Here is a 26358-nt window from a genome sequence, read left to right on the forward strand (position 1 = left end):
AGGTTGCACCTCGAATCCTGTGTTCTGTTTAGGGCCTCTTGCTTCAAAGGGGACATCGAGGTGCTGGAGCATGTCCAGAGATGGGCAATGGGGCTGGGGAAGGGTCTGGAGCAAAAGTGTGATGGGGGACAGCTGAGGGCAGCGGAGGTGTTCAGCCTGGAGAAAAGGAGGCTCAGGGGGGACCTTATTGTGCTCGACAGCTGCCTGACAGGGGCTGTAGGCGGGGGTGGGTGGGTCTCTTCTCCCAGACAACAAGCAACAGGACAAGAGGAGACAGCTTCAAGTTACACCAGGGGAGATTTAGATAGGATATTAAGGAAAAATTTCTCTGTTGTAGGGTAGTCAAGCATTGGCACGGGCTGCCCGGGGAGGGGGTAGAGCCATCGTCCCTAGAGGCGTTTTTCACACACGTAGACATGGTGCTTAGGGACATGGTTTGGTGGTGGACTTGGCAGTGCTGGGTTAACAGTTGGCCTTGATGATCTAAAAGGACTTTTCCAACTAAATGGTTCTGTGATTCTCTAATGCTGCTGCTTTCAGTCTTGCCCTCTTTATATTTTTATAGCAAGATACAGTAACAGGTAGGTACATTAAAGAAGGAATGGAAATTAGCCCTTACCTGAAGGTGGTGGATGGGGAGGTTGGGACCAACCCCAAACTTTTAGAGGAATTAATGGCTTTACTCAAGTGCTGTAAGTTCTCCTTTTTGTCACTTTGGCCCTAAATCTTTCTGAGTAACAAAATGAAAGCAGTTTTTAGTTCTGCTCTACACAGAATCCATTCCTAGAGAAGGGAAGAAAATGAAAAACACAAGTGCATTTTAAAATTACAGTTCTCTGAGGTAAAGTGCCAGTGTCACTAACCACATTCAACAACATTATTAGCTGGAGCAACGGAGGTAAAAGCAACATAAAAGGGAAGCCTTTTGCCCCTCAGACCACACAATTATTGAAATGGTTAGTTTGAGGCATTTTAAAGCTAGGAATTAAGAAATTATTGGAATGTCAGTACCTTTCCATAATACCAAAGTCACAGGGGCTGGTTTGTGTGTGAGTAAGATGGAGCCTGTCATTTTCAGAGGTCTAGTCATAATGTGGAATGAGCTGGTGGATTTTATCCCATTCTCTGCTGATCATATTATCTTTCTCAAGAACAATCATGATCTAGCAAGTTTAGCGCTTTCTGATCAGGTGAGACTGTGGATTTGGGCAGCAGAGATCACAAAGTTTGTTATAAAATGAAGTACTTTGTGTGCTGTGCCTATACTCCTTAGTACCTTGAATGAGGTTTCCACCATTTAGTATTGCAAACCATGTGCAGCTAAGATCAGATCTTAGCTGGAAAGGGGATTTTTTTGCTGCCGGTTGGAAATAGACAGTAAAAAACCCTTTCTCTCTTGCATGATCTAGGACTTCATACCTCCAGAATCTATTCCAGTTCCTAGAGTCTTCTCTGAATTGAATTAATGAATTATCCTCCCTGTTGTCTCACCCTACAGCTCCTCCACTGCAACATCTAATGCCTGTCACTGAGGACAATAATATTAGCTAGTTTATGCCTTTGATGTAATAATGTCAACTTTTGCTAAGATGGCTAGACTTGTTATTTCGTGAGCTACTGACTTGGTTAGCAGACCTGCCCTAAGAGTTAGCTTTCCTCAGTTCAGCAGCTATTCTCATGTGTTGCAGGGAGTGTTGCTCTATACCAGACTGTTGAAACCACCACTAAAAAAATGTGTGTGAAGTATGTGTATGTGGAGGCCTTTTGATTAAAAAAAAGCTCAGATCCTTTCACTGATCCCGTTTACAGCACAGTACTATGAATAGTTGTTCTCATAAATGCCACAAATTCTGTTCATTGACACACTTGGGCACAACAGCTGACCCAGCTCTAGCTGCTTTAACTGACTTTGCTGCTAATGTGTCATGAAACTCTGTGAGGCCTTTACTGAAGGTTCATGGTATTGTTTCAGTTTTCGTTTTTCTTGGAAGATTCTTATTGTATCTTTGTTCAGTCATTGGAAAACTATCTCCGGAGCTGCAGGAAAACACCTGGAAATCATGGTAATTGTCTCCATCACAACATCCTACTGTACTGGACTGCATTTGAAGAGTCCTTTCTGAATTTAGAATGCAGAGCTTTGAGCCCTACTGTTTGAAGAAGGATATGATGTCAGAATAATACATGTTAAAATATGTTAGAAGGAAAACATGTGACACCTTAGATAAGGTATAAATTAAGAATTATCCCAATTATTGGAAATCTGACATTACAGAAAACAATACATATGAACATTTTTCATATTGAGGTAAGTGGGGCCAACGTATTGGCTAAAATGATACATTAGTGTACAAAGTGTGCTCACGGCAAACTGCAGTCTTTGAGTGTTTTTCTGTTGGTTTCCAAATTGTTGGGTCAATATTTAAGGGAATTAAGTCACCCAACAGAGTGAATGTTTGGAAGGACTCAACTGTTTGTAGTGAATACTATTTAATTTCTTGTATCATTCAATGCATTGCAGCTGTATTACATTATCAGAGAGGGACAGCTCCAGTTGTGGATAGCAAGGTGGTTTATTATAACAGTATGAGAACAAATGGGCAGAGGTCGGATTAACCTTTGTTCTGAAGTGCCCTCTAAAAGGCCACCTTAGAAATGCTAACAAAGATGTAACTCCTCATTTTCTACAAACTAATCTTTCTAAGATACTTCTATAGGAAAGGAAGTTGTTCTGGGATTTCAGTTTAACTCAATTGTTGCATGCCACAATTTATTTTGCCATGGTGTTTTTCATACACATATATTTTCTACTTGCTGCACTTCCCTGCTAATTTATCTATGCTGGCCTGGCAGAGTGCAGATCCATAAAATATGAGTCATCTTAGCAGGAGAAATTGTAATTTGAGAATGTGGATTAAGCTGTACTTTTCAAAGGTATGAATTAGGATTATGTGGCTAAAGCTGTTACTGTTGCAGTGTTGAGCCAGACACAGTGAGTGCAAAGCCTGGGCTACAGTTTCCACTTAATACTTCGGTTTTCTGTTGAGCCTGAATGATGAATACTCTTATCTCTACTATGATCCTATTGTTATCTCAGCATTTGTGTAGACAGTCTTCCTTGAGTAAAAGGTGGGGAGGTAGAATATAAAAAAGCCCTAGATGCATGAGCAAAATACCTTTTGTTTTCACAGTATGCAAAAGCCATGGCATTTCTTCTTTTCGGGTGAGTTTTCTATTTGAGGAGTGCTATGAAGAGGTTTAATGGCTTTCTGTTTGTTCTCTTTTGTACAGTCATATAGTCCTTCCTATCTTTTCCCTTGGCATTAGAGAACAGCTTCTTGCTGTTTGTGGAGGTGCTAATCGGTGGGTTACATTAGCACAATGTTTCTTAATATATAGCAAGAACATTTTGCGATGTGAATTCTATTTCACCATGCAGAGTACATCACAGAGTGTCTTTAAAATGCAATTAAGGACTGCAAAGCCTGATACATCAGCTGCCTGGGGAAGCAAAGTTTACTTTGTTAGGAAGCAAAGAAAGAACATTGTGAGTGGTGTGTTCAAAGTGAGGATTTTTTAAAAAAAATTTTAGAAGTAGAAGCAAGTAAACTTCAAGTACAGTTGAACACCTGCCTAGCAGAACTGTTCTTCACCATTTGGAATGTTATTAGCCACTGTTGGAGTATTGTCTTAGATCTCCAGCACTTCAGTAGTGTTTAGCATCTGATTTAGGCCGTAAACATATGCAAATTTATACTGGTACTTTACAAATTGTACTCTAACTTTGCAAAGGATCACTGTTCCCTGCTAGATTGACCAGAATTACCCATCCTTCATTTTGTGGTATCTTTACGTTTTCATTAGAATAAGCTTTAACACTCTCATCTGCTCTGTCTCTCTCTTCCTCCCTCCCTGCCCTGCCCTGCAAGAAATTGCTTGTGTATCCTTTATGGTACTAACACCCTCTTCCTTCTGCAAGAAATGGTTTGGTTTTTTGCTTTAACAGACTTTCTATACTTAATTATGATAATAAGAAATAATGTAGCAAAACCACTTGGCTTGTGACTGTGAGACTACCAGCTGTTTCCTGTGAAGGTTAGAGGAATGTAAAATCCATTTCTGTTTTCTCGAGTCTGCCCTGTGTTAATGCTGACAATTCTACTACAAGTACTTCATTTGTTTCTTAAAAAATAAAAATTGTCTTTGAGAGATGGTGATAACTGGCACAAAATTGATTCTTGGCAATACTTGAGGAGCACTTCTTGCAAGGGTTGGATTAAATGCTTAGAGAAGAAAAAAGGTATTAATGCTAAACCTTTAATATACAAAAAAATCTAGATCTTTTAGATGAAACATTGTCTTGTAGCTCAGTAATCTTGATTAGAACATGATAGGAAGCAGATCTGAGATACTGAATTTATTAGAGACTAAATCAGCTTTGAACACTTCCGGTCACGCTATAGGTGTTTCTAAGAAGAGTGATAGTTGGGACAAAACTTGTAACTTAATTTTCTGAATGAAGTTTAATGATCTCTATACACACACAAAATTTATGAAACTTTTTTCCAGCCTTTTCACAAAGTACTTGTTCCAGCAGACATTTTTTGGATGCCTTTCAACTTCCTTCATAAGTTACCTTTCTGCCTGATTTCCTCAGTTAAGGTAGCCATGTATTTTGTGAGCGGTACTGTGTTTTCCTTGTTAGAATCACACACCTAACCATGCTATTTTTATTTGTTTAGGGCAGTCACACAGTAGAGAAAGATGAATAATACTAAAAATTAAAGAATTCTGGGGAGACTTTAATGCAGTTAATTCAAAGCTAACTTACCTTTATCTGTCTTCTATATTTGATGGGTTGGTGTGGATCTTTTATGCAGTCTGAAATTTTAGCTGCCAACATCCTCAACTGATTTTACAAAGTTTGAAGAAAAATGATAGCAAAGAAAGAGGCAAATGAAAAGTTATAATCATGTATGAATAAAAGGATGTATTATTAGATGGTCATTAATTTGTTATTTGAAATGGGAATGTCCCTAGATAAATTTAAATTGCCCTTCATTACTTATTTCTATTGCTTCGTTACTGGTCTTATTTACCTCATTACTTTTTTCTGTTAACTTTAAAAAGCATCTTGAATTAGTTATGAAACCTGTTCTTTAAGAAAAGTTTTTGTATTTAGCTTTCAGCGTGCTCTATTTCTAGCAATTATGCTAATGGTTTTGCTGAATAAAATGTCTTGAATGTCTTAGAACTATACTTCTCTTGAAGGAGCTAAGCCTCTGTCGTGCTGAACAGTCCCAGGTACTATATTGCATAGCAGGACATGGACAAAGCCATATTTAAATGCAGAATAACTGCAGAGAAAACATGTCTTTACTGCAGAGGTGAGAGCACGTGATTAATGAGCTGGAAGATTTGCCACAGCTGGGCTCTGCAGCAATGCTTCTCATACCCACTGTAGGTTAAAATTCTCATTTGCTCCACTTCACTGGCACACATGAAAACACCTAAGCCTGGTGCCATCACACCCCTCCTACTATACTAGGATTGTTTCTACCACAAATTACAGGGTCGTGACTGACCAAGAAGGGCAGGGCTTGGTCTCTTGTACCTTTTTATGGCATTGCAAATAGCTATGCAATCATCCTGGAGTAACAGTGCAAGAATACAAATTACAGACTAACCCAGTCTGCTGGTGTCTCAGTGCAACCGCTTGTTTGTATCTGCTTCACTCTGCTAGTTGTTTCACAAAGGGCGTACGGACATAAAGGCAATGGCAAAGGGTCAAAGAGGTCTTGTGTAGGTGTAAGGTGCATTTAGTAGGTATTGTTGAAGTTACTAGTGAAATAAGCTACCTGGGAATTAACCATTGGTATTGCATCAGTGTACAGCAGTTCAAAAACAGTACAAAGCTCCTTCTCCAATTTGAACTGCAGATGAGTATGGGGAAGCAGACAGTAATTAATGGAAGTGAAATTTAGTCAGAAGAATCATCAGTTTCCAGGAAATGCCAGCAAAGCTGTGTCTCTGCTTTCTGATCTGGTGCAGATGCAAAAGCGTCGCTTATGTTCGGGTCTGTAAGTAGTTATTACAGAGGTGGGAAGGAAAGGATCAAAGATCCATGGGTGAAAGTTCATGTAAGTGTTGAGGCCTGCTTGATAAGGTTAAGAGGTTAAAAAAAAAAATTCTGACTCACAAAATAGATACAGTACCAATCTTAAAAGCATCTGCTTTCTCAGATGGTATTAGTAGTCTTGGTCTTCTGATACTTGGTGTAAATAATGACTGTACATCTCTGTATAATCGTTAACTGCATACACTGTATAGGAAGATCACATTTCCACTCTCTTGCCCTAAGGTTAGTTGGAATGAGAACGTGCTGTTTTCTGCCCACCAAGGTAAAAACAAAAGGCCTGTTTTTTCTTCTAGCCCCTGGGAAAATCAGAAGCCTGTGCATAAAAGTCAGCTAGAATAACTAGCACTGGTTTGAAGCCCCTGAGAATGGTGGAAGACTCCAACTCAAAGATACTGTGTTGTGGCGCTGGTGGAGATGACAGTCGTTTTGAAGCCTGGAGCATCACAACCCAAACAATCACTCAAGAAGAAAAAGTGTTGGCTTGGAACAAACCAGAAGTATTGCAAATGACTGCTTTGAATCTCCTGGTAAGTTCCATCTTCTGTCATAAGACTGCAAGGTGTTACAATATGTGCTATTTATTTTTAGGTTTAATACAGCAGGAAGGTTTAAAGCATTAAAACTTTCTTACATGGATTTAAGTTCTGTGGAGAAAAAATTCTGTCCTCTAGTTTGTGACTAAAGCTTTGTTTTCAAGAACAGGCAGCAAATAGCCATATTTGGAGAGTGGGCATCGAGTGTGGGGTTACTTCTGGTTTCATTTAGCTATATGTTAGAGATGCACATGATCTTTTCAGTTGTGTATTCGGATCTTTCTGTACTATAATGGACTTGAACACACAGAACAGTGGCATTTTGCCCATTTCCCGTGTATACTGGTGCCCGGAAAGCACATCTTTTATTCTGTAAAGTATCAGTGTATGAAACATTACCCGAAACAATTTATAAAGGAATTGGCATTAACTGGATTTTGCAGTTACAAGCTACTAAATCGACCCAATATTTAAAATCTCTTAAGAATTGGAGAGGGAGGGAAAATGATTGACAGTTTAAACACAATAGAGAAAAATAAGACAGTTTCCTACTAGCATTTTGCAAAAATGTTTAAATCTTCCATCTGTCTGTCTTTTTCTCAAACATGTATGAATAGGTCTACTAACTTTTAAACTGTGCATGCAAAAATCATCTAGATCAGAAGCTTTCCTGAAGCTTATATTTTCTTTTGTCGATGTAGAGCTTCTGGCAGGAGATGTGACGGGTGTGTGTGCATGGAGAAAGTTGTTGGTGTTGCTTAGGACACTAATTCTGATGTGCTCTATGCTGTTCTTTCCTGCTTATGTATCAACTTTTTTAAAAAAACTTCATTTTAATTATCCTTGTTGTAAGGAGCCAGCTTTACTTTCCCAAACTTGTGAACGGATTGGCATTCTGCTTTGAGCCTGTAACTTGGTTACAGTCACACCTAATTCTGAGATTTTCTGCTGTGGTGCTTTGGGAGTGTTACAGTTTCTTGAATTTACACAAAGATATTAATTTCTAATTCTGATAACTCCAACAGTAAAGGTTTCATTTGTTTGGTTGGGGGGATAGGGAACAAAAATTCCCTTCAGAAATATAGCCAAGCTGAAAAAAGGTTGAAAGATGCAGTGATTTATAGCCTTACTAGAACAAAATTATGTGAGGCTACGTGGCCTTTAATATCAGGTATATTGCCTCAGCTGTGACATCATGTTTCAGATCTCCCAGTCCCTAATTTCTCTAAAATACACGGGTGTATTGTCAACAGTTCTTAGTCTATTCTGGTTACAATGGAACATTTTAGCAAGATTTCACCAATCGCTACCATGGGAAGTGGTCTATTTTAGCTCTTAGCCAAGTTATTTCTGAGAACAATCATACTTCTTTAAAACACAGGTTTTACATCTTGTTACTATTCTCAGATACCAGTTTTCATAGAAATCTTTGTGGAGCTATACAAATGCTAGTCAAACTCTAAGTAACTTCTCTATTTATTCAGAACTGAAGATTTGTAGCAAGACTATTTTTCTTTTTTTAGGAGCAAGTGTACATCTTTCCTTAAAATCAAGTTTTTGGCTGCTGTGTGAGAGTTGAGCTGGCCCAGACTGATCAGGGTGAGGTGTGGCCTCTGCACATGTCCTGTGTTTGATGTCTTCTGTCCAAGTTCTTTGCATGTTTACAGCTATTGCAGGATTTTAATACCTAGTTGTGTTTCTGTTGGCGGCATGTGCCTTCATAATAGCATGTGTCTGCATATGACTTTTCAGGACTGTAAGTGGTCCACTCTGACCTTAAGTGCATCACGTAGAGGTGAAAATCTGAGTGAAACAGCTGTCTCATGAAGTATCTGGTCCTCTTCTGATACAGTTATGATCTTGCCATCAGTTGTTTCACTATTTACTTCCGGTTTTGCCTATGTGAAGGAAGCTTTCTTGTGATATGCTGAGATTTTGCAAAGAAAAATGTAACAGCTAATTAAGAGGTTTATCTCAGAAATATTTCTAATTTCAATAATAAAAAAGCATGTTTGTGTAGAGCTTACTTATGTAAAAGTCTACTGTAAATAACTGTAAAGGAAGAAACACAATGACTTGTTGGTTTCATTACCTTTAATTTATCAGTGTATGTTAAATTGCTAATATATAACTGCTTCAGAGGCTTGAGTAATATTAGTGATATGCGATCAGGGAAGAATGCTGCCATCCTTATCAAGCAAGCATGTGAGCTTTTTGTGAGTGACTGTTATGCCAGAAGATACTGCTTTCCAACTGAAAGCTATGAATAACTGCAGTCATTAGTAGTGCTGAGGAACTTCTTGAAAAATTTTAAGCGTTTAAATCAAGACATCTTGAAGAGCTATTAATATGGACCATTATCTTCTCACTTCTTTTGTATTTTCTGATTAAATAATAGCGGGTGACAAAAGTCATTACCAGTAAAATGACGGCGTAGCTGCAGAGCAATGTTTGACAACTGCTGTTTCTTTCAACTGTTCAAGTTCTTGACTAGCTGTGTGAAGACTGGATTCTGCCAATACTGGGTTTCTACTGTTTATGTAGGAAATTTATTTTTTTGAGTCAAAATATCCATGAGATGTAGCTCTACAAAGAAGTGCACAAAAAACTGAGAAGATGAAGGAAACTGATAGTGTTCTTTTAGTTGAGGTCATTGATCTCTGCAGTTTCAGTTCTAGGGCAGCAAGGCAAAGGACCCACATATAAGAAGATGTCTGCATTCCAGAGACAGCTTCTGTACACTGTCAGGCTTGGGAAGTTTGGGTCCAAATGACTAAATAGGCTCAAGTAAGCAGTTAGATGAGGGATTGCACTCAGAACCCGGATAGTTACCAAATTAGCCCGGTTTCCTTTGGGAAAAAAAAAAAAAAAAGAGGAAGAAGAAAGATCTAGTATTACATTTTGTGACTGATGTCTGATGTTCTCAAGCCCCACAGATGGAATATGACTGTAAATGCAAATTCACAACCCAATCCCCAGAGAGAAACGGGAAAGCATTGTGGATCGTTTATACTGCATCCATCACTGATGCCATAGCTGTCACTTCCTATTTGTTTTATAAAGAGATCTGCTTAAGGGATAAAGCTGGAAAAGGAATTCAAGGCAATGATTAGCAGCAAACTTTACAAAAGGAGGTCTACTTGTCCCTCTCTCTGAGTCCTTACTTCAAAACCAACAAGCTTTGTGCTACTTCTAGGCTGCAAAATGTGATGTATCCTGTGCTGAGCTTACCGTGACACACAGGATGACTTTTTATTGTTATTCTCGTAACAGCCATGCTTTAAGAAACCTCAGAAAGAAATGTTTTCTTATCTATCGTAAAATCCAAACCTTTTTAATAGCTATCAAAACTCTTAATCCTTCCATGAAGCAGTCAGACAAGAACTGTGGTTTCCATTTAAGAAAAAAAAACAACAACGTAGTTTGCCCAAAAGTAATGGAGAGAAGCAGCAGATTCAGTAATAGAATACACCCGCCACCAAGAGTGCTTTCTTGCTAGGCCCTATAAACTTTGTTTTAAAACAAATGTTTCTGCATCTTTTTAAGTCAGTAAAATATAAAGCAGTACCAAATTTACTTGGCATACTTGTACTTTTTATGTAAGTCAGATTTTTTGCCTTTCTGACTTGAAGGCTATGGGATTGTTTCCAAACAGTCTGATGCTTTAAGGGTCAGGAGCCTTATAAAGAACAAACAAGAGACTAAATTTTGCTTTTGCTTACACTGGGTTCATGCCAGAATAACTTAACTGCTGTTACCGGAGTTACTTACCCTTGTGCAAATCCAGAGTAATAGAATAAATCTTATCTTGCTGCAAGGAGGACAAAAAGTAAGAAATGTATTTGTCAGGTGTTTTCTTTTGTTAAGCCAGGCAACAATGAAACTGCTCTTACCTGCTGGTTTTGCTCTATCTTTACCTGTAGTTGTCCTTCTGAATTTGTCTTGATGCTCCTTGGAATACCAAGACCTCAGAGTTTAAGGAAACACTCTAGAAAAGGGGTTTGGCATGGAGAAGAGTCTTCTACATTGTGGGGAAACATTCTTAATGAACAAAAGGGATAAATCCACTTAATCACGTAATCTTTGACAATCACTTGCCTCACGTTTGCTCAGGTCTGTTTTCTTTGACAGCATGATCCTGAACAGAGGAGGCTATTTCTCAGCAGGTGTATCTTCATTCTGGTGCTTCATCTAGGATTTTAAGCAGCAGATTGTCTCACGGTGTAAGTACTTGCAGCTTGTGACTGGTTCAGAGGCTAACATTCCCTATTTTATAACGACCCCTTGAAGCAGGGTCCCAGTTGACTGCCTGCTGTAGTTGCTATGCCACAATGCCTAAGTGTGGCTTCTGCTGTCACCCTGTTTCTATAGTAGAATCTGGGTGTGAACAAAATTAAATTGTAGAGTCACGAAGCAAATAAACTTCTTACTTAAGAAAGGTACTTTAATCATATGAATCCTTTCTTATCCTGCTGTTTCTAGACATTTTGAAGTGTCTTGCTAAGGAGATTAGAATCAGAATAATTAGATTGGCAGAGAGATCAAGTCCAGCCTCCCACTTGAAGCAGGACCAGCCTCAAGTATCTAGGATGTGGGGGAAAATCCATTGCTTTTTCCAGTTCTGAGTAGTGGGGAGGAAAAGCATAGATAAACTTGTATGTTTTGTTAGAACAATGACATCCGCTTTTACCCTGTTTTCCCCATTGCATTTAAACTTGCTTTCAAACTCTTACTTTTCCTGACAAAGAACATCAAAGAAGATGTTTAATTACAACTGTCCCGATGGCTGTAACTTTTTTGTTTCAGCAGTAGTAGAAACTGTTAGTGAGAGGGGCTATTGGAAGACTTTTATGTTGTTTTCCCATGTTCTCAAAACCAGTGCCTTGAGAAAGCATCAGTTTTAATTATTATGTAAATAATAAAAGTACCCAAATGAAAGTTCAAATTTCATTATGTAAATAGCAGAAGTTGTAGAAAACTTCAGAAATTACACTGTGATGTCTTGTACACTTTAACAACACCCCTTGGCATTTTTCCAGTTCACAAGTGACAAATTCAGTCAACAAGGTTTAGAAAATACATACTACATATTTAACAGCCATAAGGAATCCAAGCTGACAACCTATAAATTTTCATAGGTTAATAGGTCTTAAAAACAATTTCAGTACAGTGGTTCTGGAATTAACTTTTAAATAATTGTACAACTGCCTCGGCAACTGGAAAATTTGACTGGTATGTTTAGGCTGACAGTGGAATATGTCTAAGAAGCAGAGCTACAGAAACAGAAATTTGTCATTTCAAAGTTTTAGTTGGATCATGGACAGATTTTAAAGTTCAGACCTGTTTAATGTGAGAGTTACCCTAGCACATAAACTGTCCGGCCCTCTCAAAGACCATCAGGAAGAAACAGCAAAACCAATATTTTTGCTGAAGGTGTTGTATGGTCTTGGAAGAGTCACTAAACCTCACATGATAGTTCTCTTCTGCAATAATGAACTTGTCTGCTACGACAGGCTGAGCTTCTTTATTAAAACTGGATGTAAGTATACATGCCAAGAGATCTTGCCATTTTGCAAAGACAGGTTGTAGCTTTGGCCATATTCAACCTGAAAAATAAAAGCTAGCTGTCATTAACCTTACTGGCCCTCCTCCCTAAAATGGTTTCTATCTAAAGCTGAAACACTCACATGAGTAGGCAGTGGTATCAAGACAGGGGCAAGGTTGTGGGTGTTGAAAACAGATGCAGCCTGCAAAAATACTTTAATAATATGTTTTTAATTCTGCTTAGGAGCTGGCTACATATTTGGACCTTATCTTGGGAGTGAAGAGGAGCCCCCAGGCTCTCACCCACACTTGTTTATCACACAACCCTTTGACGTTCTCCTCATAACAGGTGTGTGTGTGTAAGAATACTTTCTGAGGTGGAACTCTAAGCAACATCTCAAAACACTGGTGCAGGTGAGGGACCTGCTAAGCCTCAAAGAGTACTTTTTGCCAGATCTACAGTGTGGCTGTATCTGTGCAGATTATCAAACAGTAAAGAGGGAGAGCAAGGGAAGGCTTTTTCAGAGTCTTCAAGAACTTACTTAAACAGTAAATATAAGATTTTAATACATTTTTGTGGACACCGAAATAACTCCAGAAGAAGCTGAAGAGGAGAAGGCTGATGAGATTCTGAAGGGATTTCTCACTGCTCAGACATCAGGTCAAGCCTAGCAGCATCCCTGGGGCCAGGCAAGCAGAGATGTAGTTCTGTGTACAATTTCCTTACTTTCAAGGCTCATGATGGTTTAGAATATGTAAAAGGATTTTTTTAATACTATTGACACCACTAAGATTATGTAAACCTCGATAATTTTACTGAGAATAGATTCTAATCCAGAGTTCTTACCATCTTTTAGTTTCTGATATGCTAATTTAATGCACCATTGGTTTTGATGGGTTGCCATCAAGTAAGGGACGCCAAAAAGACGTTTAAAAATACATAGTGCTCAGGCAAGCTGTTTATAGCACCTAAGAGATCTTCAATCCTGCCCTGAATTAGAAAGCATACATTTCATTTGTATCTAAAAATGGTCAAGTGTGTATCTCCTGTTCCTGGTTTTGTTGCTTGGTTGTTTTTTTTATTTAAAAATCTGAACAGAAAGAAAGGGTGGTTTTCTCCCAGGAGCTGTCTTGGAAAAATTAATAACAAATGTTTAGCTGGAAGCATAAGCTTTGTGGGTTAGGTTGAGTAACTCTAGAAAAGTGTGATGTAATCAGCTATGCTGAGCATTTAGATTTTCTCCATGTGGATCACATGCAGTCTTACACCTTTTAGTTCAGTGGCCTGTGTACAGACTGCCAATCAAGACTGAAAATATGGTACGTGTTTATTCCTATGCAGGAATAAAATTAAACTCACAGGCTTGATGGATCTATGTATGATACTAGGAAAATACTTTAATAGAGAGTGCCCCACAAATGGTACTGTGTACTGGTACCCTTATAAGTGTGTTGTTTTGCCTATGAAAATGTACTGTAAGTGAAACTATTACCTTTTGATTTCAACTGTTTGCTCTGTGAACGGGGCAATTTCAGTCTGCCATTCGAGAAATTTTAGAATAATGTAGCCTGCTGTATGCCTGGAGTTAATTCAGTGGATTGTGCTCTTTGATCATGAGGTAAGCTTTCAAGTGCCATATTGATTGTCCATGTTGGCAAGCCAAAGAAGCTTCCAGTGTTAGGTGCTTTTTATAATATGAGCACATCTACGTATGATTTACATTCTGTCACTAGGATAAAAGAAGTCACGCTCTTAACTGACTTAGAGCTATACAGCCTTTAAAAGTAGGCCAGTCCCCAGAGTTTTGAGATACCACAAAAAAGATGAAAAACTTTAGGAGCCTTGTTACAGTCTTTTAACAGCCAGCAGCAGAAGTGGGTGGGGTAGGATTGCAACTGGAAAACGTTGTCTTTGGGTTTTTTTCTTTCTTTTTTTTTCCACTGTGTAATTATTTATTAGAAAACCATTCATTCTCCTGAACTGCTGGGGTATAAACTCTTCCCACCTCAACTGGGTACAGCAGTCAATTCCCCCAGGTGTTTGCAGTGGCTGGAACTAGTGTGTCAGGGTATCAGCTGAAGGTAATAGAGGTTTTGGGTGATAAAGGAGCTTTGTGGATCACAATACTGGGTTGAAAGATTAAAGGTATTTAAAGTCTTCCAACCAGGATGCCTAAATCCATGAAAACTGTACACTGGAATGTTTTAAAGTGTTAATGAATTACAAGTAAGAAACCTCATTTTAAGTGCATGCTCACTCATGGATGGCAGATACTGAAGCTAATGCTACAAAACCAGTGCTAATAAATGTGTGGTAAAACTATGAATGTCGCTCATATGCCATTTCTGATGGGGGGAGAAGTGGGAAAGGTAAAATTTCCTAACAGTGGTGTGAGTTTAAAAGTTGGGAAACTATGATCAAGTTAACAAAAATAAATAGCTGCTCTGGAGTTGAGCTGAGTTCTCAGAGCCGCGATCAGCCGTGTTCTGAGAGTTCAGACACTGGCAGTGAATCAAATATTTCTTCTTTCTCCAGCACCAGTAGTCCTAACATGCCTCTTTGGGGAAGAAGTGTTTTTTCACTTTGAACATATGCCATTATCTTAAGCTAACTGAATGCTTTACGAACATTTCCAAAAAGGACACGTCTTATGTTGAAGAAGGCCAAGAATGCAACTTCATTTCCTCTTCCAAAGTTTAATCTAAAAAATGTATTTGCTTTTTTGTACAGATTTAATTTGGAGCACATATGTATGACATATGTGACATCATCAAATAGTTACCTGATGCTCGTCAAAACAGTGGGAACAAAACATTAACTTCAAGGTACGTATGGGTAACTGTGCTGAGTGTATGAGTTTGCATCCAGAGCTGGCAGTTCAATTTTGCAACAGTAATGTCCGTTAAGAGAAATGGCCACGGTAGTGGCTTTACAGTGGAGGCCTAGATTTTATGAATATTCATATCACCTTTGTGTATAGTGTATGATATAAGCATTTGAAGCATTAAAAGATAGTCACTCATGTGTATTTCAAACATTGTTATAAATTACCGTATCTTCCTGTGCCAGTGGGTAGGCATCAGTGTCATACATCACATTCCCAAGGAGCACAATGTGTTTCTCTGCAAACCATTGCTATTTTCTCTTCTGGCAAGTGGTAACCGCTGAGTTCTGGTGAAGTGATCTTTGTGCTATTGTGGGGATGCCATAAAAATGTCACTTACCAAAAAAACAATGACACCTTAAGTGGCTTGGCATTTGTATGCTACAAATTACATATGGTAAGTAGGTGGATTTGTGAGTTCAGCATTTAATGTAGAAAGTAATGTGTAAACAGTTAGTCGTCTGTGATTCTCTAGTTGGTGTGCTCCATAATGTTAGTGAAAGAAGAGACTTAGAATAGGACAGCTCTGCAAGTAAGATTTCTATTCCTGAGTACCATTTTTAGGTCATCTATTGATCTGTTTGTCGCAAAACAAAGTGCTCAACTGTGCACATCTTGTGAACTTTAAATAGCTTGGGACTGATTTTGCTTGAAAATAAGGAGTTACTTTATTGATTTCTATGGATTTAGCAGTGTAAACAAAATGGTTTCTGATCCTGTAATTTTTTACTTTGTTTTTTTCTTTAAGGTGGTTAAATGCAAATAACAAATTGCTTGCTAAGAGCAAAACCAGGTGGTTGTGAACCTGCTGCTCATTACATAAGTGCTCAGATTAGACCAAAGGCTCAGACAGCAGAGCTTTAGTAGATGCACTTGTTTAAAATTTTGTAACTGAGTTCTGATCTCATCATATCTCTGCTAACCCATTCAAAGCTTTAGGTGATAACACTCATTTCTGTTTGTGTACTTGGCTTTGCACAGCAACAGCTGTATGTCTGGTTTTGCTACTCTGTTTATAACCTCTGGCAAAAGGCTAATGTGAAGATCTTGGGACAGTTCTTCTTTCAGTCACTTTTACAGTCCACCTAAAAAAGGTGACGTAGGAAAGAAACTTTCTGGACTGTTCCTGTCAAAGAGAATCTAGTGCCTTTTTAGCTTAATTTTCATAGCAAGGGACTCGCGGCATCCAATACTTCTATAAAATTCACTGTATTTACTTGGTATCTTTAATTTCATTTAAAATTACATGAAGAAAGTAAAAATGATCCTTTCCTTTTGCAATGCATCTTTTTAGGAGCAGACAAAAAACTTTTTTGGTAGTGTTAAGAGTGCTTTATTTTTAATGTAATGATAAGTCAAAGTAAAGTTTAGAATTGCAGGCCTAGATATCTGAAATACAATCATCCATCAAAAGCCCTCAGTGGGACAATTACAGCCCCCACATCCTCCCACAGCAAGCCATGATTATAGGAGAAGAATTCTTGAGGGCTGCAGCTGAGATTAGACAATGTGGAGTACTCTTACTTCAGCCTCCACAAAATCACCTGGTACAAGTCTCACTAATGAGATAGGTGAGATTAACTGAACGTGTGTGTTCTACATCAGTACTGACTTCACATATTTTTGCAATTTATTTCAGCATCTGTCTTAATGATGTTTGTTTAAATTGGGTAGATCTAGTTCTTATGTGGTTTTCATGTTTTTTACAGAGCAAAACCAGCTTTAAATACTCCTGTATCAAATACAGTGCATGTCCAATACCTGCTCCTTACTGTCAGGTGCTGTCAGCATTGCTTTTCTACCTGACTCTTGTTTTTGTTCCATCCTTATGTTCTCCTTGCTTCTTGAAAGCTAAGACCCCTAGTGTCATCATTCCTTCCCAATGTTTTTAAGCAGTTTTTCCTTCCTACCTCTATTTCCACAACTCACTCTAGGATCTGATATCTGATCTTTCAGGCAATACACACCTTAGTGTGACTGACATGTATGTAAAGCAAGGGTAAATTAGGCCTAAGATGTTACTCTGGTTTAAACCAAGAGCATTGTGATTTGTTAATGCTCTGCACAGACTGCAGAGCCTTAAGGTGCCAGAAAAGATCCTCAGCAATAAATGATCAAGTCCAGAATCTTGCTGTGCTGTATCAGACCAGTCAAACTAGTGATGCTTCTGTGAGTTTCCTTTACAGGAAATGCTTCATGGGGAGCCTGAGCTCTGAATCAGATTTTTCTTTGTTGTTTTAGAAATTAATTGCAAAGGTGTGTATAAGAAGGTAGAAATTGCATGTTGGGGACAATAATATTACTAATAATGATAGAATCCTTCAGACACATGAATGAGAAGATGCAAGTATTTATTCCTTTGTGTCTTAAAGTGCATCAGGTCAAAATTTAAGCTATAGATGTATTGCATGGGAAACCATATGGCCACATCCATGCTTGGAAAGACATTTGACTGAGCTAAACTGATTTCTCAGCAAGCTAGTCCTTGCTGACTGCAGGATTTTGGGGATTATAACAGCAATGTAGACAAGGCTGTCATGTCCTTCAGCATTTTTAGCATGATGTAGGTATGAGCACAGGTGGGCAATTAAACACTTCATGCTTCATTTCCCACTGGGTGTCAGTTATCATTTCACTCCTGTGATCGGAAATAAGTATCAACAACAATGGAGTACCCTCCTCTGTGTTTCATAGTCAAAGGGAAGCATAGCAACATCTGAAAATGAGGCTTGTTTTCTTTGCATCAGGGGTGCTTTGACACCTTTTTCCTAGCCCAAAGGTAAAGTACATCTAATCCTTGCTTATTGTCAAGGATTTTTCCTCAGAGCTGCGCTCTCACATCTCTGGTGATGTGGATAATACTTTTGTTGCTGCTGCTGTTCTGGAGAAACTAAGGGATAAAGAACAACATGTTGTCCTCTTTTGGAAGTGGATGCCTGAATGAACAGAGAAGTCTCTTCAGAGAGTAGTGAAAGGCAGCAAATGGTGCTGAGTAATATTGCCTTTGTTCACAGAAAAAGTACAGTAAGAAAAAAAATGTAGAACTGTAAATGCATTCTAGTACAATATGGAACAATCCTGATTTAAAAAAGAAGCAACAGGAGCAACTCCAGAAAAGATCTGAGATTTTGGGTGATTCTGCAGATTATTTTTTTTAATTATTTTTTTAACAGATAGTATGGGTGCAGTTGTAGGGAGTTGGTTGTAATATAAAGTACTGCTTGTAGAGAATCATAGATCTTGTGTGTTTTCTAAGTTTTCATTTTTAAAGCACAATTATTTGCAATAGCAGAGAGACTAATTTAACATGTACAGCACAGATAATTTCCATGCTGTGCTATAAAACAAAGGATAGTGAAATCCTGGTTTGCTGTGACATGGGTGCAGAGCCTCCAGACTGACAATTTGGGTGCAAGAAGCTGAGGGGTTTTTTTTGTTTAAATCATCAGCTCGTTTTCATAAAGGTAGCCTGACATGGTTCAGGAATGTAAGAGCAAAGATGTTCTCCCCTGAAAAACGCATTCTCCTAGCTTGGTGTTACCCAATATGACTTAGCTCTTGTCTGGCAAAGTTCGGTGAGTAGAAGAAGGGAATAGGTCTTATTCTGAGATTTTTGAAAGGAGCTGATTTTTGTATTAGCTTTAGAGTTTGTTTTTATTCCTGTCCCATAAAAGCTGCTTTTACATGGGAGCCTGAGGAGAGCTCGCTCCGGATGAAAGGAAGTGATGGAATGTATCTGAGAGAGCAGCCAATTTTGATGTCTTTTTCTTGCTGATGGTATGAGCAGTTAAACCTTTTAAAAAGGTGGTGCTGCTTTCTTCTTAGCCCTATCGGCTGTACAATGTGTCTCCGTCCTTTGTGAATGTATCATACTTAATCATCTGCCAGAATCTCTTTCATTAAATTCTTTTAAGAACAAATCACTCTTCTATGAAGTTTGGAGGATCATGTGCAGCTTGGGTTTCCCCTGGTACTTTCAGGTTGCTTTTGATCATCATCTTAGTATACTGGATTAGATTGCCTTTATGTGCTGCTTAGTGACACGAGGGCAGCCTCACATGGCTGTTGGAATATTCATGTTTCATTACATATAGAAACATTTATTGCTGTTGAATAACCGGAGGGACCCACGGTGGTGGTTTTCCCCTTAAAATAATCACTGGGCTCTACGTGCTCGAGGTACGTGGTCTTGTGTTTGGTTTAGTGATCTAAAATAGGAAACTTGGGGAGGAACATGTGCAAGTCAGTTTGTGAGGCATTAGCAAAATCCAGCTCATGCTGATGGGAATTATAAAACTGATAGTGTTGTGATTCCTAAGTATATTTCTGATGAATCTGGCATGCTATCTGTTCACATGAGTAATATTTCTTACCCATCAAAACCTGTTGGCCCATGCTGAGTTCTGGACTGACACAGCTGACTGGTTCTGGTGCCTGATCTTGGTGGCTGGCACTAAAAAGCTCCTCTCAGTGAAACACTGGAATTTGTAGTCTGAATGCCTTCACTGGTGGACAGGCTGTGGGAAAGGAACATGCAGTTGAATGTTAACTTGAAATCGTTACCCTTTAGAGTATCTCAGTCTGCCTCCAGAAGACAATGCCACATTGTAAATGAAGCATGTTAGTTGCCATTCAGACCTTTTAAGGTGTAAGCAGAATGAATATTTTCATCTTTGTGCCAGTTTAATTTGAAGGACTTTTTGAGTGAGGGCTGTGGGGGAAGAGTATGCACTTTGTGTGGAGTAAGGGTATAATTTGTTCAGTAATTTGATCATTTCATTAATCTAGGCATGTGCTTAGATGCACTTACCATTCCAGTATTCAGACGCAGAAACCTTACAGCAGCAGGGGAGGTATTAATATTGTTTAATATCTTTTCTTCCTTAAATTCATAGGCTTACACACTTTTCATAGTTGAACTTCTCTGTTTTACAGTTGTCCACCTTGACTTGTCTTGAATAAGAAAGCAATGTAGTTGCAAAGAGATGTTATTATCTATCTCTAAATGGACCAAAAAGCCAAATCATCCAGACAGCAGTTACTCTCCATGTTTGATAGCTAAGGAGCCCTTGGTGGCGTGAAGCGTTGTTTCTGGCATCTGAAGCTCAAAGAGCCTGAAGTGTTACTTCATAAAGGATTTTGACAAACTGTCTTGGGTAGGGAACCAACAGGGTACACCTGAATATCTGTGGTGTTACCTTTATTGGCTAGAGTTGCACAGGTGTTGCTCATGATTAAACAATTGAAGCTTCTTGAAGTTATTGGCAGGTACCCACACAGAAGGATCTGCACTGACTTAGGCTATCTACTGTTGCAGTCAATTGCTGTGTCTGCAGCGATCACCCTGCTTCCCAGCCAGCTGAGGCTGAGGAAAGCTACAGTGAATGAATAACCCCCTGCCTTGGCTCTTGGTTGTTACCATTTGCCATTTCATGTGAATGTACAATCTGTATTACTAGTACAATGACTTGACAAAGCCTTCCCTGCTTTGTACTGTAGGTGATCAACAAAATCAAGGGCACCATGCATCAGTTAGCAGGGAGCTCAATGAGAAGGGTGGGAAAAGCAACAAACAGCTCTTTTTTCTTTTTTTTTTAACTTCCTTGCCCTTCTTTCTCATCTTTGTTTTAACTGTTTTTTTCTTGTTCTGTTTTCCAGGAATGTATTTTCTTTTGCACTTTGCAGATATAATTTCTTGGTAATAGTTTTTCCTGCTTTAACTCCATTCACAGTAATTTCAGCACAGTAAAACAACAGAATGTGTATTTTATTAAAACTTGAAACTTTGTTTACAGAGGTGATAATTTCTGGTAGTTAACACACAACATTGAGTGGGAGTTTGCCTCAGTACCATGGCCAATTATCACTTCTCTGATAAGCTTACTCTGTTTTGCTTCATATCTCCACCACCTGTGATTTCAAAGAATATTTCATGATATATATTGTCAGAACATTCTTCTGGGAGGAGAAAGAGCTAAACAGTTTCAACAGTGTTGGACAACAGGTTTGAATTTTTAAGTAGAAAACGTATTACATCTGCTTAGTTTGTTTCCTAGTTTTCTCAGCATCAAAAAGTGTTTATCACTTAGCTCTTTCAGGGAGCTCGTTACTATTTATTATTCACATTTGTAATTCTTCAGAGGTTGCAGACTTAAGGGACAAGATCATTCTTGCTTTTTTTTTTAATGGTCATTTGTTCCAATTTCATTCTCTTCTAGTCATCTCCCTCCCCGCCCCCAATAATTTCTGTTATGCAATCAAAACTCTATCTCATCCATGTGCTAACATTCAGACTGGCTGATCTGAGACAGTCTACTCGTTGTTTTTTATCAGCAGCTGCATTTGTAACATGATCCCAGTTGCCCTTTTAATAAGAAGATGTGAAAAGCTATTTACACCTAATCTACTTAGCTAATTTTCATACTTTTCACTTTGTATCAAGGGATATGACTTTGCTGTTGTAGTACTGTCTGCCTTTTAGCTATGTATCTAAATTCTTTCAGACTATGCTGTCACTTCACGTTTACAACCGTCATCTATTGCCTGCAAGCCTTAGTCTCTTTGCTTCCTTTCCTTTTCACATTTCAAGTATGTAATGATTTATTTTATTTTGCTTGATATTATTTGTGAGAAATAATCTCATATCTTGTGATATGAGATTATCTTGCAGGATCTCAGCTTGCTTTTCACACAAATGGATTTCAATAGTTCTTCCCGTTTCGTATTATCAACTGTAATTCTTAATATTTAAATGTCTCCTTCAAACCTAACACTCCACATAATTATACTTTATATCTCTCTTTACTTTTGCAAGGGATTGAGCAAGTGTATGAACACTTATTTAGGTTTTCATTACTTTGGTCTTATGGTAGTAACAAATTGTCTCTATCAGAAGTCATCATCGTGAAGAGGTTGCAAAGGTAAAACCAGAATGAATTTCTGTACATGTAATTACATGTTGAAGAGCATTCATGCACAATTTGAAGAGTGTATATACAGAAAAGTCTGTAATTGTTAGTGGGTTTTCAGCTTTATGGTGGATTTATTTTGGTGATTTCACTATCTCTGCCAAAGATAAAGTATACTTCATTTGTGTTGGAGAAAGGGTTTATTATCTTCAGTGCTGTAGCTGTGATCAATAGTGGTCATTTAAAATCTGTATGGCAAAGGAATCTTAATTAGGCCCCATGTAATAAGGTCAAGTTGACTGTCAGGGTGCTGTGTAACTGAAGAAATTATTCTCTCCGACGCTTCAATTTGTCATTCATTACAGCTATGTAATTCCAAGTTGCAAAGATGAGAAGTCATGCAGAAAATCTGTGACAGAATTTTTAGACTGCTTCTAAAGCCTTGCACACTGAAGATCTATAAATCTTACTAAATTAATGAGTAAAGGGAATTTCATGGAGTATTAATGATAACAAAATGACATTATCATTCTTTTATGTTTTTATGCAAGGCACTTACACAGAGTAAATGAGAATATGTAATAGGAAGATTTAATTGATTAAAACCTCTGTGCAGTAAGCTTCGGTTTGAGCTGCATGCCATTAAATACTGAACTCTTGATTGCTGTTCAACAAAATCAATACAGAAGTCTGTAGTGAATCTTGTGCCTGCAGCAGTAATACAGTTTGACAGTAAAAGTCAATGCCCAGTCCCAAAGCCTAGCATTTAATAGTATCCGTGGTTTATGTCTTCTTTTGATTCTTATAGTCCTTAAGGATATCTTAAGGTTAATTTTCTGCCTCTGTCTGGATCCAGGGAGGTCAGTGACTTAGAGAAACATGGTTTTTTTTCTGCTTGTTCTGTATTGTGTATGGGTCACTGCAACTAGAATTCATAACTGTTGCTTGTAAAAATGCTGCTTGAGGCATTAACCCAAACACATCTCAAGACAGAAGTACCATTACCCAGGTAATGAATGGGCAGAAGTGGTCCTTTCACAGAACCAAGCACAGTATTCCATGGTTTAATTTTTTAAAAATCAGTCTTCTGAGAGTAACAACCACAAGGTGTTTGTTGTTTTTTTTTTAAAGTCTGTAATAACTTTATTGATTTTTTCAATATTATATTTTATTTATATTTGTATATAATATATTTTCATATAACTGACTTATTTTGGTCAGCTTTCATATATCTTGTAGAAATACCAGGACTGGAGGTTGGTTACAAGTATATCCTGTGTTGTCTTAAACTATTTAACACCAATGTACAAAGTATGTGAGAATTTCACTAACTCATAATTTAGTAAATGGGCATTTTATAATTTGCTTAAAATAAAATTGTATCTTATATTCATCAATCAGGGAAGTTATAAGAGCTATGTGCCCTTTCATTTCAGCAACTATTATTTCCTTTTGCAAAACAATCCCATGCATATTTATGAATGTTTTATAGGTTAGAAGCGTAACTCAGTTCTCAGTATTTCACAGCGAGTCTCCAAAGTTTTTGCTGTTAAATAGTTTATTTTTGCATATGTATACAGTACACTTTTCCATTTATAATGGAAAATACTTAAAATGCAGATGAGTGCTTGAATTCACAGGTCTTGAACTCCACTGGGAATCAAGCCTGGTGCCTTGACTCACAGCTATCTCTCTAACCAGTAAGTAGTATTTCCTCCTGAATGGTGAACTACTAAACCCAAAGTGAAATGACATTTACAAACCTAACAAACAGTCCATTTTCAAGTTGCAGCAGAAATCTTATACTCATTTGGTAAGTCGCAGAGCATGCTGAGAAAAAATAAGAGGAGGCGGGGGGAGAAATTTCGATGTCCATACACGGTAAAGAATTTCTGAGAATTGCTTTGGAATTACTGCTGAATCACTCTCAAAATGCTTGGGAGAGACCTCTGAAAAATGCACAGTGATGTGAAGCAAATTAGCTGCAAATATCTGTCCTGCCACCAAAAGGTATGTCTTTAAAAAAGACAATAATAAATGCATATAATTTTCTCACTCTAAATTTTACAGAGCAGTTGCAATTTTTATTGAGAGACAGAAGGGTAAGGTTAGAGAAGCAGTCTAGATGTTTACCTAGGGTTTATTTAATTGTAAAACCCGCAAATGCTATGTCTGGTAGTGTGCATGGGTAATACCATGCAAAATTACATCCTTGTGCTGCTTTTGTTTTGATGCACTCTTAAGCCATGACAGTATAGCTATGGCTGGTGAAAGTATACCCCACACATGCACAGCTTATTTTGTATATTTACAGTAGAAAAAGAAATATTTCTGATGGTGTGACTTACTTTGGTTGTTCCAGTGATGATAAAGTGGGACAAAATTTTGAAAGTGAGACTTGTGTTTTTATTAAACCAGCTTGTTTCTCTTTGTTAATCCAAGAGAATATAATGCCTCTCCCATAAACTCCTGCTTTGCTTATTCACAGATTAACCTAAACAGCAAAGGAATGCTCTTGCCTGAATCATCAGTCTCTTCAGAATCTGTCTGCATCGTCTGTTACAGCAAACCCCATGACACAAACACAAGCCTACAATGATGTAACTGTGGCAAGTGGTACCTAATTCTGTGTTCATGTCTTAATCCAATCAACTGGTACACAGTAATTCCCAGACATAACTGGATTATCAACACAGTCAACCTTCTATCCAGTCACAGTTTAAAATTAATCACATTACAAGACCATAGTAAAGGCACTTAGATGTTGTAGTAGAGGCACTTAAAACACTCTTGGTTAAACAGTTTGATTAATTGGAACATCTTTGAAAAGACACTGATGGCTGTGGACTGAGATTCTGTTTAATTGTGTGCGAATATTACTGCTTCTTTCTGTGTCAAGGTAGGCCTGTTTGTTTCATGGAAGGAGTTTTTTGGGGGTTTTATCTCCATCAATAGAGTGCCAGTCATGCTGAAGGACTCGTATTGTTCCCACCCACCAGCTTCTGTTTAGAAAAGAACTATAAATTTTACAATTTTCAGCAGATCCATGGTAGTGGCATTATGATAAAAATGCAGTTTCTGAAGAAAAGAAATTTTCTGAACCTAGAGCTGCATTTTCATCTGGGATTCTTCCGACTAGAAATGAGAGGTCATCCAAGAGGAAAGTGAGTTTAACTGGTACCTACTTAAATTTTCAGGCTGCTGGCTTGGCTACCATCTAATATGTCAAGTTCAGACAAGAGTTACTTCATCTTTAAGAATTGCCCCAGAACAGTACCTTTATATATACTACCATACGGTGTTGAACGTCAGCAGAGGTCAATACAGTCTCCAGATTGGCTTTGCAGCAATATTGCAAATACTGAGAACACAATGCATGTGTTCCCGTACAAGCAAAATATGATCTAGTAACCTTACAATAGTCAGAATTGATAGTTCAGGTTTACCGAATTTTCCATGTATTTGAAGTCTCTGCAGGTACTGAAAAAACAGCTCAATAACTGTGTAACTGAAAAGTTATGATACCTACTGATTTAACACTGTTAATGAAAGGGCTTCCTGAAGCTTTTCCAGGAATTGCGTCCCAGTAATGAATGCCTTCAGCTCTTAAGACCTGCTGTATCCACAACACTTAACTCTTACAGAGTAATGGGTATTTTTTGCTTCGTCAATGTGTCAATAGTGACATTAAAGCAAACTTAGAGGGTTTTTGGTGAAGACTTCAAATAGCAGGAGCCTAACTGTTCGCTCAACAAATTCAACATAGTATGTCACTTGAGTAGTATCAGTTTAATGTTTTTAAAGTTGAAGTTCACAGCTATTATCAGGGTGAACACGATTGCTTGGGTGGCTGGGCAAAGTTTGAGACAGTATATGGGGCTGCAGTTTTAACTTTTTAAAGAACTTTGTATTTTTGTTAATTGCATAAGTTACTAGAACGTGCTTCAGTCCATATATACTACAACTTCTGGGTACTTTAGCTTAAAAAAACCTACAGACATGCTAATTTTAAACTCCCATTTTAGAAGTGTAGATTTAATTGTGAATTGAATTCTTTACTAAGTAGTGAGCCTTTATTAACTGGGATTCACTAATTCTAGATCCTGGCCAAGCTGCAAGTGATGAGATGCAGATCCTTGCAAAGTGCCTGATGGCTGATAAAATATTTGTGGGAGGTTTGTTTTTCTAGACATGGGTAAGTTTGTGTCTGTACCAGCAACATTACCGGTATCGGTATCTGCTCAGAAGCCTGCCTGAAGTAATTTGCTCTTAGAAAGGCTAGAACAGCTTTTATTCCATTGTGAGCAGTTACAGCGGGCTTTTCTGCAGCTCTCAGGTCTGAGAACACC

At 38.1% G+C, this 26358-nt stretch overlaps 2 long non-coding RNA genes across 5 annotated transcripts in view; both read left to right on the top strand.

The window, feature by feature from the left end:
* LOC114017280 (uncharacterized) overlaps window positions 1–26358 on the top strand; it is a 66419-nt gene that overhangs the window by 25742 nt on the left and 14319 nt on the right. The window lies entirely within an intron of this gene.
* LOC114017276 (uncharacterized) lies at window positions 5610–13145 on the top strand. The gene is made up of 3 exons (XR_003562231.2): window positions 5610–6666; window positions 10804–10895; window positions 12461–13145. It is a non-coding gene; the product is annotated as an uncharacterized LOC114017276 (long non-coding RNA).

This window comes from Falco cherrug, chromosome 4, assembly GCF_023634085.1.
Source record: "Falco cherrug isolate bFalChe1 chromosome 4, bFalChe1.pri, whole genome shotgun sequence".
Lineage (NCBI taxonomy): Eukaryota > Metazoa > Chordata > Aves > Falconiformes > Falconidae > Falco > Falco cherrug.